This window comes from Grus americana, chromosome 9 (assembly GCF_028858705.1).
Source record: "Grus americana isolate bGruAme1 chromosome 9, bGruAme1.mat, whole genome shotgun sequence".
Classification (NCBI taxonomy): domain Eukaryota; kingdom Metazoa; phylum Chordata; class Aves; order Gruiformes; family Gruidae; genus Grus; species Grus americana.
In genome coordinates, this window is record NC_072860.1 from 10,483,864 (window position 1) to 10,500,518 (window position 16,655).

The 16,655-nt window shown below is 38.8% G+C and overlaps 1 protein-coding gene across 2 annotated transcripts in view; it reads right to left on the bottom strand.

The window, feature by feature from the left end:
* Nucleotides 1-16,655, bottom strand: part of IRS1 (insulin receptor substrate 1) — a 58,083-nt gene that overhangs the window by 14,430 nt on the left and 26,998 nt on the right. The gene's annotated exons all lie outside the window — the stretch shown is intronic.

A 16,655-nucleotide genomic window follows, 5' to 3' on the forward strand; every position in this document is an offset into this window, starting at 1 on the left:
TCAGCAGATCGCCCAACTGGCAGCTAAACACAAGCCAGTCAAGGGGCAAAGATGTTCGTCTGCTGCAAAGCAGAAATAGAGCCAGCACAAAACCCAAAGACAATGAAGTGACGGGAGAGGAACGGAGGATATGGACAGCACAACTAACCCAGTGCAAGTAACACAGTCACCAAGAAGACAAAATACGTTGTGTCACACTGAAGAAACCTTAGCTTGTGCTGGTTTCTTTGGTCTGGTTTCCTGAAGAAATGGAGCTTATGGAATTGGTAGAATAGAGAGCAGACCTTCTGAACAGGATGTAAAATTCAGTTTAATTTTGGCAAAGACATAAACTTTCAGCTACACTAAGCTGCTGTACATTTTGTAAAAATCCACAGCTGAGTGGATTCCTTTTCTGAGGCACAGTTTTAACCTGCGTGTTCCACAGAGAGCAGAGTGGTCAGCACCCACCAGCGGCCCCTGCACCCATCTCCTCAACAGCCCCGGCAGAGGGTGTACTGCAGGTACGAAAGGGACAGTTAATACATGTAAAACAAATCTATAGGAAACAGGGCTTCATTAGTTCCACTGCTCACAGATCATCGGTTTGTACAAGCAGTTTTGCTTGGAGCAGTGTTTTGTCAGTACTATTACTGTTATGTTATGCAAAGAATGTATTAAATTCTTAAATATTATATGAGATTTAATGGATTGTGTATTGCATGTGGGAGGTCAAACAAGGAGGGTAATGTTCCATTCAACCTTATAGATATAACTTAAAAAACAGAAGCCTGCATTATACTTCAAGGAACAAGTGCAGATCAAACATATGCCTGAGATGGGAGAAGGCAGCTTGAAATGCAGAGGGAAAAAATTAAACCAAAAATTTAAAAAATATTTTAAAAATATCAATGGTTGTGACAAGCAACAGTGCAATTTTCAAGGAAGTTCTCGTCACTCTGATCTTTGTTATAAAAGGTAACTCAAACCACACTAAGACTGCAACTAAGCAGCTATGCCACTGATGACACCTAGTAGTAAGTTACTTCCAAAGCCAACACTCCACAGTAAGGAAGCTTTACAGCACGGTTACTTTTAAAACCTCTTCTGCTTTCAGAAGCTATCTATTGGAAATTCTCCCCATATCCTTTCCCTTATCCAACAGAATACTGCATTTGGTTTTTAAGTTCTTGTATATGTTTGGAAACTTTGCAGCTGCAGTGGTAGGGACTCTGAATGTCCTTGCTACATACAGTAAGAACATATGAAGAACAGCAGAAAGTATCTTGACTTCTACTTTCCATCTGTATTTTCATGCCAGAGCCAAAAATACTCTAAGTCTAATTTTAGGTCCAGTTCACTTAAATGAAGGCTTTAATTAAGATAAAGCTAGCATTTTTGTTATATAACTTCCATTTCCATGGCCTTTTGGAAGAAAAAACAAAAAACCAACCACACAGCACGGCAACCAAAGAGATCTCAGTCTACATTATTTTGTCCATCTGTTTTCCAATAACAGCAGATTTTTCATATTATTGTTTTTTTAAGTACATTTCATCATTTTAAATCACATAAGGAACAAAAGAAAACAACTTTGCAACTATGTTGTCATATTGAAAAAATATATATCTTGCCGTTTAGAATTTTATCAGAAGGTATATTGCTTATCACTTTTCTGCAACGTGAGTTTTCTACTTTTCACATGCATTGTACAAAATGTAAGAGTATATCACCACTGCCTGTATAAGTACGCATATACACAAAAAGGAGCTAAAGTAGGCTATAGCAGCATGAAAAAGTAAAAGTTCAATTGCACTACTGGGGGAAAGAAAAAAATCCCAAACCACAACAGCTCCCTGCCTCAGTTAAAAAACAAAACCAAACACCGACCCCCAAACCTCCATATTGTCAGACACAATTTATGATTCCCAGGACTCTTAGAAGTAAGAATCATCTTGGAAGGAGAAGGAAAAAACAAATAACACTTATTTTATCTACAGATAAATATACCTTACATTGGTAATGACTGTTTTCTATTACATTTTCTCCAGTCTCAATAATTGCATATTCCTTTCTCTTCAAAAAACATTCCTTTCAACTTTTCAAACTTACTTCATTTCCAGTTACCAACTATGGATAATGCTTAATGCAATGTTTAATTTTAATTAAGAATCGTGACAATTAGAAGTCAGAGTTTCTGCAGCAGGCATCTTGTTCCACAGAGACAGTACGATGAAATACACAGGAACCTTTTCTGTCTGTAAGTCAGAGTCCTGGTATTTCAGCAAGGTAAACCAACCTTTCAAACTTTCCTTCTTGTTTGTGATTCTCTTCTAGCTAAAAGCCCTAGTTGCTAGGAAAAGATGCATCAGGGTCTGTGGAAGCACACACAGTGAGAGCCACGGCTTTTAAAAATAATAACCAAAAGGTGTAGCAAGTTCTACTGTAAATGCAACTCGGCATTTTTCAGTTCCTTAGAGTATTGACATAACAAAGCATGGCTTTCAAACAAATAGAACACCTGAAATGTAGCAATTACTTCCTTCTAAACTTCAAGGTCACTTCAAAATCTGCAAAACATCAGAGCTGTCCAAAGAATTGCTTGGAAGGGATGAAAAAGTAATACTGTTCTCATCTCATCGACAATGGTTAAATTCTTTTCGATAAGGCTTTTCAATGAATTTTGACTGGAAGGGACTGGTAACAAGCATGGGAAATTTCAGCCTTAAGCACTGAAAGTCGTCAAAAAAAAATGAGCAAATTACATGTTCTGCTATTTTACCATTCAAAATATAGACAATACAGACATTCACATGACCTTTTAAGTGAAAATCTTCTTGTAATATACGTTTTCAAAAGAATAAGCAACTTAGCTAAAATACTCTAAACTTCCTTACAGGGCACAGCATAATGATTCTTTTAAAGCTAGCTCATCTTAGACAATCAGATTTTTGCTAGCACAAGCTTTGCATAACTGTAAACACAGCTTTTTATTAAAAAAACCACAAAATCCTCTCTTTTGCTACTATTTTTATTTGTCAAGTGTCTTCCAGATGGGCTTAAGAATACATCCACACATGCTTCTGTACTCTTATTTCCTTTTCTGTGCTCAGATGCCTCCTTGCTGCTGCTATATTATTTCTCAGTTTAAACATTCAAGAGAGGAGCAGACAACCAAATATTTCTGCACTGTTCTTTCAGTCAGAGCAATCTTTGACAACAAAAAGTAATAATATATTCAGACACGTGTAAGATTTCAAAGCTCTATAGTTTAGATATTGAACTGGCCACTTCAGTTATACGATGTATATGAAATATAGAAAATATTAACCCACTTCACTAAACAAAGCCATGCTTCATCGAAAGTGAGATAACAAAATTAACAGAAAATTAAGAAGGGAGAACACGGTTTAGGAAACAACCCACAGCTCCTATTTAGATGTAGTGATTAAACCAGGGAAGAACACAGATGTCTACTGACATATTGCTTTAAAAGGTTTAAAGAAGACCTTCCCCTTAACTTAAGGGTTTAAAAGTCAGATTCAGTTACAGGAAAACAATGGTGCAACCTTCATTTACAACAAACCCTGAATTTAGTAAGCAGAAGTCATTAGCAGTAACAAACAGACTTGAGCATAGAGAGAGCCGGTACCTGAGCTATGGGCAGGGAAGTCTGTACAGCACAGACTCCTCGCTCCCATTCTTGTATGCCAGCTGCTTCTTTTGACTTCAATGACTGTCTTAGGGTGAGTATTTCCATAAACCAATAGTGCTTTTCTTTCTTTTATTTAGTTAACCAATATGCAACTATAAACAATATGTTTATAAAATTTTAATCCATATTCTGTAATATGTAAACAAGTACCCGTTACTTAGAGGCCACAGATGAGCATAACATTAGTCACAGAAAACAGCTGCATTTTCCTTTTCCAATTGTATTTCTAAAATGTTGTGCCTGAATGAAGGACAAAACAACAGTAGTTTTAAAGCACTGCAATTCCTGCAATGCTATGCAAAGTAAACTTCAGTCTGCAGTGTGAAAGGGTATAGCAACTAGAAAGGCTACTGCTGCCAGGTGGCAGGGAGAAAAAGGCAGGCTTCACCCTACTGCAGATTAGCCATCCCACCACCCAAGCAACCTTGATATTGCAATCATGCTTAAATGTGCGGTTTTATGTGAGCTAGCCCACTTTTTGCCTTCATTTGCCACAAAACAGTTCTCCTCTCTCGATACACGCATAGGTACACAGAGATACATATAAATATATACATATACACACATAACATATCCAAGCACTCTTACTCTGTTGACACGGGTTAGCATAAAGCCAGACTTATTCTAGCATTTCCTTCAAATGTCTACAATATGTGCTATCTTTCATGTCAGTACCAACTACAGGTAAAAATTATGTGCACCGATTTATCAATCATTAGAAAATAATGCACTCAAAACAGATGATCCAGAAGCTTTGAAAGCTCTCATCACTCTTGTCCTGAAGCAGCTTACACGCTAACCTTTTGAAAGATAAAACATAAATACTAAAATCACTTAACAGTTGAGGGACAATCTTTTTGTGATCAACAGTGCTTCAAAATACATTAAGTACTTTCAGCTAGCTTACCTTTTGCCTTCATCTGCAGCAAAACAGTATTTAAATATAATTCTGTAACATGCACTATAGAGGTATCCAAAAGAAGCTGGGTTAGGCAAGAAGCTAGGTTTCCCCGAAATGGGAAAACAGATGTGGTTACAAACCCACAGATATAATCTGCTGTATGTCTGCAGATTCTAATAAATAAATCCACACAGAACTTGCAGCTGGGATTTCAGACATTTCATAAATAATATCAATTCACTGTTTGCAAACCTACCTGAAATCAACAGGAATTGATGATTTTTTTCCCCATGTATCCCAAAATTACCTGTAGTTGCCAAATGATATCTCCACTACCACCTTACAAAATAAGCCACTGGTAGCAACTGAGTTGGCAGCTCACTTGCAAACAAAGTTTCTAGTACTTTTTAGGTTGAGTTTAATTATTTGGTATAGTTTTGATTTTAACTTAATATAGCTTCTATAGAGGCTCAGGTCTCTTGTGACATTTACTTTCTGCGATTTTAACCTTTATCAGAAAAAAAGCTTAAAAGAGGCCCTGGAATACACAATACTAAAATCAAACTATGTGAACAAGCAATATTTGGCCTTCCATTCTCTGCAGTTGGTAGCAATTGTTTCTGTGAAGATCAAATAAAGTGTTAGTACCCACGTATGCCAACATAAATTAAAATACAAAAAATTAATCTAGTACACATAAAAATAAAATAATCTATGTTTTTTTATATAAAATAATTTCAAGACTCTCCATCTTTCAGGCTGTAAAGATGACATGAAACCAGCAGCCATTTATAAATTGGTATAACACTGGTATAGCAGGAGGGAACTCATTACTTGCTTTGACTTTGAAAAGAATTTATCTGTTCTTTGGATTCGGTTACAGCAGAGAGGCCCCACCAGCCCCTCTTCACCTTCTGTGGATTTGGCCCCTTTCCAGCTTGGGAAACGAGCTGTACTCCCTGCTCCACAACGTGCGGCTCCTTCTGCAGCAGCTACTTTATTTTTAAACTTATCAGTTGGGTGGTGGAGAGTCAAGAGTATTGGAATGGATTACTTAGTTTATGTTATCATTTGTGAAAAATACTGATTATAATTTTGAAAGGCCATTACTAAACATGTTCTATTCTCAGCAGAGAACAACAACTCTAACAACTCCTATGCTTCACGTTTTTCTTCCATCATTTCATGTATACCTTTCTTTTGGATAAAGCAGATACTCGGGTTCAAACCACAAGACAAGCACTAATCCCCAGGCTGCAATCCCAAGTTAAACTGGGGTGCCTGTGTGCACACTTCAGCAGCTGGTGAACATCCTGACATATTAACCACTGCACAGCAGCTGTAGCAAATCAAATTCAGAAACCTTGCTGCACCTCCTGTATGTTTTGGTATGCATGAACAATTATTTCTACGCTACAACTGAACAAAGATCATATGAACAGAGTGTAACTAAGCCAAATAGCTCCTCCAAAGGAAGAATTACATTAATAATAGCAAACCATAGCACTGGGTTTTCTAATATAGAGCATAATCATCAAATGGGGGAGATTTCTTTTAAAAAAGTGAAAAGACTGTGTTAGTACTGTTTCATGTACAGCAAGATATTTATAGTAAACACATATAATAAAGAACAAGCAAGAGTATTATACGTGTCACTAATGTCATCATTATGCTGCAATTTTTCTAGTTACCACAAACATGCAAACATTTGCATGAAGATAAGAGCTCTAAGTTATACTAAGAAGAAACAACATGAGTTCACATCACTACAAAACAAAGCACCACATAAGATTCACACCAGATGAGTACCTGACACCCATGTATTTAACTTTCCCGAGCAGTGCTTCTTCCCAGCATCCTCCTCCATCCTGTAACTGTTCCGTGATATACCTACCCGCGTTTGCCAACATCCTTCCATAAGTGTGCTTATCAACTGAACGCAACACTTCAGAGAGACAGCTATACTTACTTCACATTTCAAAGCATATCTAACAGGCTGTTGGCTCTTCTGCACGTCCCTGCACATCAGTTGGGAGCCATCATTCTAGTTGTATCTATTTTTGTAATTTTGGAAAGACTACAACTAACCTTGAGATAGTGCAACTGAATTGCAAGTTAATAAAAATCACGGGGGGGGAAGGGGGGGGAGGAGATAGAAACTTCTGACTTTCACTGTATTTTGTTTTCACACTGGTCACAGAATATTTTGAAAGAATTCATCAACTTAATTTTTCTTTCCATATCACCCAAAGGCCCTAACGAGGCATTGAGAACAACTACCAACATAAAACATCACAGCCACGCAGATATTTTCATTCTTCTTAAAATGTCAAAGTCAAGCAACTATGTAATTACATTGCTTCCTTCTATAATTAGAAGATACGATATTTTGGGGAAAAGACTGCATCAAGTCAACATGCCGCCAGAGCACAGCGTAAGGGTGTACTCTGCAGCACAGCTGTGTGTGTCTCTTTCAGCAGAGCTTCCATGTTTGCTGGAGTTTTCCTATCTGCTTCAATGAAAACCAATACCTCTAGGTTCCACGGCTGGCTGTTTATGTGAAACTAAAGTTAGAAGCCAAGCTGAGCACCACCAGAGGGGGGTGGGGTGTCAAGACAAGTGTGTAGCCAAGTAAGAAGATGCTGGGGGAGATTAATCTCATTCTTACTCAAGTAAGGAAATAAAGGAAGCAAATGAAAGAGTTATGCCAATAAATCTTACCCTGCAAAGCAGATTTTGAGATGACAAAAAGACAGATGCATGTTTTTAAGTAACATGAAATGCAAGCGCATTTCACAGGGAGCCAGCTACCCTTCTACAACTAGTCTAAATGCCAATTATAGCAGACAATTTGAGCTAAATATAAAAAGCCACAAATCTCACAGTTTGAGATAACTTCCAAGGAGGTGTTAAAGTTAACTTTGAAACTATACAACAAGACTCCAGTCTTCTCATAATGAATATGTTATTGCAGAACACCCAGGAAAGGACAACCATGCCCATCAAAGCACCCTGTGGTTTGTGGGAATGGAGAGGCTGCAGAGATTAGGTAGGTATTTCACATACTTCTCCAAGAGTAGCAGCAGGAATTTTCTGCTCACAGAACTTCAGGGATGAGAACTTAACTGTGCACAGTATCAGCGGCAAGACTTTAGCTAGTAGCTTCAGCAATCTCCGCATGTGACCAGGCTATGGTCACTCCTGACTGCAGCAGCTGGATTAGCAAGGCTACCGTGGAAATACTGTGATGTCTGATGTTCTGCAGCACCAGTAACCTGCGACAGGGAGAGGCCAGGGATCCAGCCTGCAAATGGAGGCTTGTAGCCTTCAGCACTTCACCTTTTTATTAAAATGATTCTGCCATTATAACCTCAAGTGCAACAGACAGGTTGCCATCCCCACACTAGCTGGAACTCGGAATACAGCTTATTTGACAGCTTATCAGATGTTTTTCTCCCTTTCTAACAGGCTCCTTTTACATTTGATACAACCAAGCTGCATGTTTTCTGTTCATGGTAACATCCTGCAGCAGCAGCTGGGGACGGTAGATCTGTCTGTCCCCTCTTTCCAGCCGGTTTGGAGCTGCATGTTTTCCACTGCCTCTCCTATGCCTCTAGCTGCTTGAACAATGCAGCTGCCCAAGCTGCCTTCCTGACATGCTATGTTACGGTCAGTCACCTCATTATTAGAGAGGAGTATTTCGGACAGCTTTTGCCAACCTCTCAACGCTAAATAACCAAGCAAAGCTTCAAATCCAACTGCCAATGGAAATACATATATATTAGGAAATTGGATTGGATTTCATTTTCTGCTCTACCAATATAGTTGGAAAAACCCCCAACTTCCACAGAAACAGAGAAACTGAACAAAGTTACTACAGTCTTCTAGGCTGCAAGATTTAGCTCTCCTCCTTCAGTAGTGATCAGGTTGTAGCGTTATCTGTAAGCATCCATCCGCAGAAGAGTAATACCTATGCTTTAAGTAGGAAGGCCACTTGAATGGAAATTGAGAGCACTGAATTCATCACTGCTGGCATGCAGTTTACAGCTTTGCTTAGCCACAGAGAGAATCTCAGCATCTTGCACCTCCTCTTATGCTGCACTTGTTAAATGCTCTCTCCAGCAAAAGCATACTCAGACACGTACTTTCAGCCACCCTTGATCAAAAGATGTTGATGCTTATCCCTGAGCACTTGTATGCAACACACAGGATCAGGTGGCCTCTGCATGCTTCCCTGTGCTACAGAGGTAGGCTCCACATTGCCCTCAGAGGTTGGTCAGCCATCACCAGGACCCCGTCCCTGCACAGACCAAATTGTAGCAATGTAATATTTCAAGGAGTGGTATGGCTACCAATGGACCAGCAAGGCAACGTAAGCAGCTTTATACTGGGGCCTTCCATAAAAACAAACAGGTTTGAGGAAGACTTCATTCCCCCCTCCTTCCTTCACTCCTTACAGCTGATAATTTCTAGGGAGCAAAAAGAAGTCACAAATCAATCCACATCACCATCATCCTCCTTCCCCATCGCTACAGCAATAACATTGTTGAGAGAGTGGAAAAGTCAGTTTCTCCAGAGTTGCTCAGGTAGGCGCATCCTAGAATGGGACAAAAAGCAAAGGAAGTTTTCTCCATACGTTCGTTTTTCTGTGTTGCATGCTGTGACTGGAACCAAACCAACCAAAATCCTAATACTTCTAAGCTCAGGCCTACAGTGTTAGTGCTCATCATGTTGCCAACCCCTCTGTTTGTATTCTTTTAGTGCTCTTCTTGCCACCCACCAAGAATGGCTTTTAAATAAGCTCAAACTCATTTATTTTAATCACTAAATACAGTATCAACATTTAAGAGTATTTTCATTGCATCGGATGGAAACACTAGACGCTCTCTAAAATGAACAAAAAAAGGTTCAGAGCTGGTTCAAATGGCAAACATTAAAGACTGTTCACAGAATAGTAAATATTGACTTTTTTTTTAATATAAGTATTTCAAAATTTAATAAGAAAGTATTCTCCTGGCCAAAGAAGAAAAACTGGGTGTTTTTTTCTGTTTGGTTCTTAAGTTAGTAAGCAAGCTTTACTTTATATGCTTTTATTCAGTATTAAAAAAAGCCAAACTCACCCCCCCCCCCCCAAAAAAAAACCATCAACAATCCCTACCCACTCCCCCATAAAAAAACCCTGAGGGTCTTTTTCTGCATTCTAAGTAGTAGTAGAAGTGTACTGCTAAGATTTATGGCCTCTTTCAAGGAAAGACTTTCATATAACTTAGGATTAATTTACACTTTGACCTATCAAATTTTACTGCACAGTTATGGAAAGAGAAAGAGGGGACAGGGAGAGCAAAAGGAGGACAAGCTCTTGCAGGGCTCATACTCAGTGTTCTTCCAAGACAACTATGCCCCAGCAAAAAAATTCAGATGGATATATCCACATGAATAATAAGCATTGCTAGCGTAGCCTTCTTCAAGATGGATTCTAGAGCAGTTTGACACTAGACTAAGATGAAGCTTGACCATGTCCAGATTTAGATATAACGTAGCTCTTTGCATTAATGAAGTTTTCCTGCAGGATAAAATACGTTGTAGAACATTATATTAAAAATGGGACATTTATTTCTCTGTTGTTAAGAAACTGAAGTTAAAAATAAAACCAAAACCCCACCACTTTTAAAGGAATGCTCTCACCATTTTTTCTATTTTTCTTATTATGCCATTTTTAGCATTTGTTCAAATTGCTATTTTTCAGCCCTGCAGTCTCTCCAGTCTTAAAATTATGCGAAAACTCCAAGTTCTCTTTATTAATGTGTCTTTTAGATGATTTCCACCCAAATTCATTCTAAAAATATAACAAAGAAAACCACTAACAGCACTAGGCTCACTGTCCTCCAGTTACCAGTGGTTACCACCCTACAAGCCACTGCTATACCCAAGTTAACTTTGTGAGGATTTTAAAAAGAAAACCACATTTACTTGAAAATAGTGTAATATACTATCCTAGACTAACAAAAGAGCTACTGGCATTCTTCAGATTATGAATCAATGCCTTCTAGCTGTGGGTTTTCTTCTTGCTCATGAGCAAGGTCCACCCACTTACTTGCATCAATATACAGTGTTGGTAACTTGGAAATGAGGCAGGGGATGAAGAACTCGCATTTCTGAAGCACACTGGGACATAACCAAATACCTAGGAATATGTCACACCAATGAAGTGATAAAAAGCGTGTTGGAGTCTTGTTGCATAAACAGCAGTGTACCTGCTTACCACCACAAACTGAAGGCAGCGAAGTCTAAATAAAATCTTATCACTAGCAGCTGAGCACTATCCCGAACTTCTCCTTGTAATCTGAAAGGAAAATGATGAGTGTGACCCAGATGAATCACATTCCCAGATGAACTTCCCAGTATTTTTTTCCTGGCTAGAAAGAAGGAAATATTTTCCAGCTTACTATGAAGCAACAGGCATCTCAGCTTGCAGTACCGATGAATTTAAGCAAGTAGATCAAAAGTCTCCCCTGGAGGTGCAGCTTACTGAACATTAAAAAAAAAAAAAAAAAGCTTCATGCCTCCCATCTAACCCTGCCATGAATGTAATTTTGAGTGAAAGACAAAAAGATCCCATTAAGCCTGAGAGCTCAGGACTATAAGAAATGCCTGGCTGGGTCAGATAGATGGTTCATCTAGTCCAGAATGCGTCTCCAACAGGGCAGAAAAGGTGCTATTTAGAGAGAACCCATAAACCATGTTCTGTGGTCCACTCCCCCTCACGCTCTACCTGCTGACCATGAACTCTCCTAACACTGTTTTGAACCTGCCTATACGGCCTGTTTTCAAAACATCCTCTGGCTGCAAGATGCATAAATTCACTACCTGCTGTGTAAACAAATACTTTCTTTAATCTGTCTTAAACTGATTCCCAACCAGTTTCATCAAGTGTCCCGTAATTCAGGTACTGCAAGGTTTCTGTCAACAAGAGTTCTGCATTCACCTTACCCACCACCTTCACGATTTTGTAAACCTTGATCATATTGCCCCTCTCAGCCTCATCTTCTAAATCAAGCCTTTTAAATGCCACAACTCCACACGAGACAGTCATACCATCCCCCTGGATTGAGGGCTGCCCTGCTCTGTACCTTCCCTAACTTAAGGGTACTAACTGGACCTTCTTAAGACGCGGACACCAAAACTGTGCCCAGCGCTTAAAATGCGGTGGGCATCCAAGCGTTTTAATCATTGGCAAAATGACACCTTTTTCTTGTCCTCAGCACCTTTTTCTGATGATGCCAAAAGGCACTGCCCATGGTTTTCTGGCTTTTTTTTTTGGCTGCTGCAGCTCCACATTGCAGACAATGATTCTGGAGAACTGTCAATGACAACCACAAGGCCTCTTTTCCAAGTTACAACCCTCAGTTCTGAGTTCAGCATCACACAAGCATGGTTTAGTATAATTTTTTCCTTACTGGAAAAAACTTATGTTTAAAACCTATGTTTACCTATGCTGACATTCATCTACCACATTTTTGCCCACTCAGTTACGTGATGGCCTTCTGGAATTCCTCAGCACTGACACAGCATCCAACTACCCAAAAGTAACAGTAATCCCATTTTTCATCAGAACTGGAATTATTCTGAGGCTGGTGCAACTTAACAAATCAAGCTGTTAGTCTGAGTGATGTCTAGAAGCCACAGGGAAGGCAACTGCGATCAATCAAGACCACTAGAACTAGTCTTATCATTGTGGGAAGATTACCAGAGGCTTATTAAGCAGGACAGAAATCAGGTGCAATCAGGTGCAAAATTTAACGAAAACAGAAAAACCCCACTCACATATCACACGTCTATGACTGATGATGGAGAACTACAAAACCTGCAATGGATTGTTCATAGAATTGTGGACTGGTCGTGGATGCAGCTACTTCACCACTATTATGGAGGAAATGAGATCTCTTGTAAAACCAACTCTGGTGATATTCTAGCATGACAACCAGGCAGCAGGGTTCTTAATGTCATTTTGTATCTGTCAGCTATCAGTTCTCATTTTTACCTTACAATGAAAAAATTACTGTCAAAGAGATCTTCAAAACTACCTTTTAAAAAGTTAATGTAAAAATCCAAGTAACACTGGAGAAAAAAAATTATTCTAATTAAAATTCACATGGAAGATTGAAGCAGGATTATTCTGCTAAAGAATTCAGTATTTGGGCAAAGCTGAACTGCCACAATACCAACAGAAACTGAACAAAAACTTACTCAAATTATCACACAAGAAAATTAACCAGCAACTGTAAAAAAAAAAAGCAAGCTTTAAGACCTTCTTTGATTAATGTAAGATCTTCTTAACAAAATAAGTATTTTGGCTCAGCTGCATCCTGAGAACTGTTACATCACCACAGGAATCATCATCACCTATCATGTGCAGCATTGCAAGGGCTGTCCCCTAAAACATATCACAGAAACTTCAGGTGGTAGCAGACAAAGTTAAAAAAAAAAACCCTGGTAATTTCTACTTCTGGATATGATTGCAGTTTTCTCTGTGAAAGAAAAGAAAAAAAACCCCACAACACCTTTATTCAGACACAAAAGTTAATTTCAATTAACTATCAAAAGTGGATTCCCACTTTTCTCGGTCAAAGCAATCAAAGACAATTTTATGGCTGTTCTCTTGAGCATTCAAATAATTTCAGACAAAAAAATACCCAATTTTAAAAATTAGTTTCATCAGATTCTGCTGACTAGTCAGTGATTTTACAAGAGAAAGCCATTTTTTCACCATACCTAGTAGACCTGGGAGTCTGTTTCAGGTTTGTTCACAGAGACTGCATCCTAACAAATGGAAATACCACATTCATTTTGTACTTTTCACCTTCAAAGATGCTTAGACATTGCTTGTAACAATTAGCATATACCCTACTGACCGAAAAAATGCCCTAACCCCCCCCAACCAAAAGAATCCCACTAACTTCCAGATTCCAACTGAATTTCTGATTCCAACAGATTTAGGTTTGAAATCTACTTTCTCTATCCTCCCCCTCATGGATTTTCCCTCACTGGGATTTTCTGAATGTTTTGCTCAGCAGATCTGTTTTCAGAAACCCCAGTTCTCTAAGAATCTTCCACTGGGGATCAGGTGATGGATAGGTACTGACTTTCTTTTCTAAGTTTTGAATGCTAAGAAACCTTGTAGCAGCCCAGAACAAGTGCTTCTGGAGTACCTAGGGTGTTATCTTCTGCAACTGAATGTTATTGAAAGCATTGCACTTTTGTGGAGGGTGCTGAAGACTAGTGTGCCATTTGTCCTCTAGAGTAGTTTCCATCATCTTAACTCTATTTTCCCCAGTCTGAATGTAAAGCAGGACATAATTAATAATAAAAGGAGAAAATCTACAAAAGAAGAAAACCAGCTTTTGGTTCTCAAATGAAAAAAACCTTTTGTGCACCATCTCTTTAATAGATGGTTTTTGGTTTGTTTTCCTGCAAGTCAGCCAGAAGTAACAAAACATGGCCAGTAACGGGTATGGCAAAGTCAAACTAAATACGCAGAAGCTTTTGAACCTGAGTAGCAATGATGGCAGCAAGCTCTCCCGTCAGTATCAAGACTGTCCAGCGCAGAGTAGGAAGTTGTGAGCACGCAGACAGCTATGCACAGTGATGTCACTCTTCTCAGCTCTTCTCAGCAAGGCACCTGCTGCTCTGCTGAATAAACTACTGGCATATTCTCCACGCATCTGTCACCAAATAGCTGGATGTTAAAAAACACTCCAGGAGAAAGAAACAAAACCAAAACCCACTTCCACTATTAAATGGAAAGAAAAGTATTACGTGACTTTGCTATTAGTAACCTACTTCCACAGAACAAGAAAAATCCCTTTCCGATGCTTTCCTGCCTGAAAGCTGAAGTGGGAGTTACATTTTGGCTTCTCTCCTCTTCCTCCACCAGCAACAGTGGCCAGAGGGTTTTTTTGAAGGATTGAGCTGCCTTTCAGTCTCCCAAGCAGATGAAAAAGGCAAACCAGCCTATGGAAGGAGCAGGAGAGTTCAGAACAGGAGCAAATTAAAGCGTCAGTAAGTTTGGGGAAGGAAAAAAAAAAAAAAAAGAAGGATTTGTGTGATAAAGAATTTTACAAAGTAAATTTTAAAGGTGTTGTAGTGCCTACCTTAAGGGAGAACAGCTTGAAGCATTAAGCTGCATGGTGCTATGCAGTGCACAATCTTGACCACAAAATCAGCAGCTCCAAATTCTTCTGGTGAGTATCGGGAAAGAGCAATTCAGCTGCATCACTGTTTCTTTACTTAATGTGCTTTTATTTTCCAATTCTACATAGGGAATGGTGTTTGGCTCAACATTTAATTAAAAAGCATTTTTAATATTATTGAAGGATATAGTTCTCTTGGGGAAAAACCCAAACATTCTTACCTATATAAAATTCTATCTCCCACTTTTCACGCAATTTAAATAAGCTTTGCACTCAGAATAAGTCTGTTTCCTTTTTTTTTTTTACAAAAGGTGCAAATAATGAGTTCGTTAAAATGAAGCCATTCTCAAACACTGTTCCTTTCATCCTACAAATTCTTTCCTGCCTTGTCCAACTCTAGATCTTCTGTGCACTTCGATCACACAAGACATCAGAAAACCTTAGATACAATTTCATAAACTGAAGAAAGCACTAAAACTCCACTAACTTCACATTATGTCTGCTGCCTTTTCCTTATGAACAGTTTAAGTCTTAAGAGACAAGTCTCTTACTTTGAAACCTTAACATAGCTTCAATTTCAGTTCTTCAAGTTTTATTTTCCTTACAACTTTGGTATAGAGAATCTATTTTCTAAACATTTTGAAACCTGTATATACAACAACAACTTGTTAGCGAGTAAGTTGCCAGTATACACACATTTGCAATACTAGCACATGCTAAATCAAGTTTTTGGTTCTTCAGCCTGCACATCCCAAGTTTGTTTAAGTTAGTAAAGCAGAAAAGACTACTACTATCACATTTACTTTGGCATGTGTATCTAGTCCTCCCCTAAAAAGCAATCTGCCCACATAAGTCAGAGGCAATAAATAACATCATTTATAATCTGTTTAAGACAGGCAAAGGCTATGTGTCAAACATTACAGCTCACCTCTCTCCTCTTTCCAATTCTCTGCTCTATTCATTAGATTAAATCTTTTGGTTTCTCTAATCTGCATTTGCCATTAAAAAACATAAAACTCCCTTTAAAACCTACAGTACTTAATAAGAGAACACTGAGGAGCTGACAAACTAAATTAAGATACTGCCTTAAAGTTGCACTTATAACAGTGATTCTTCTTGCTTTATACCTCTATCCACAGCGGCAAAGAAACATTCAGGCATTTTAAAGTCTCTGAAAGGCTGCCCCAGGAACGCCCATCCTGCCCATCTCCAGAGTCACTTTTCAGTGGTCTAGTCTCAAATCACAGACAGAACGTCAGAATGGGAGATGTATTTACCCCCAGTTGACTAGCAGTGTTTACATGTTTTCACCTATAGCTCTTCTATTCCTTTTGAGCCAATTATTAATTTGAGGTTCCCTGGACTGAGACTTTCATCTATTAAGGCATGAAGTTATTAAGGGAGATAAGGCACATGATGATGACAGGTTAGCGCACCTAAGATGATTATCTGTTATCCTACATCTTTTATGAATTGGTTATGCTTGACTACAAGGTAATGGACACAGTGCAGAGGAGTAAACTTAAAACAGTTTCATCCAAGAATTTTCAGCAAGATCAACTACACCATTCTGTCAATCCTCTAAGAGTATCTCTTAGGTAAATGATACTGGGTTTTACCGGTAGATTGGTACATCCTAGTTACCAAGCCTCAGGAAACCTATAAAACATTTAGGGAGACTGCATAGTAGAGATGTGCCAATATATGTTGCTGAAAAGATGCTTCCGCAACTAAAACTATACAAACCCTTAGCGTTACAGGCATAGCTTGGACTACACATGCAAGTGGCACAGATCCTGCATGAACTATGCTCACAGAGGTGGAGCACTTAAGTTTCCTACTACAGATAACCCTGTCACTTGATCGAGTG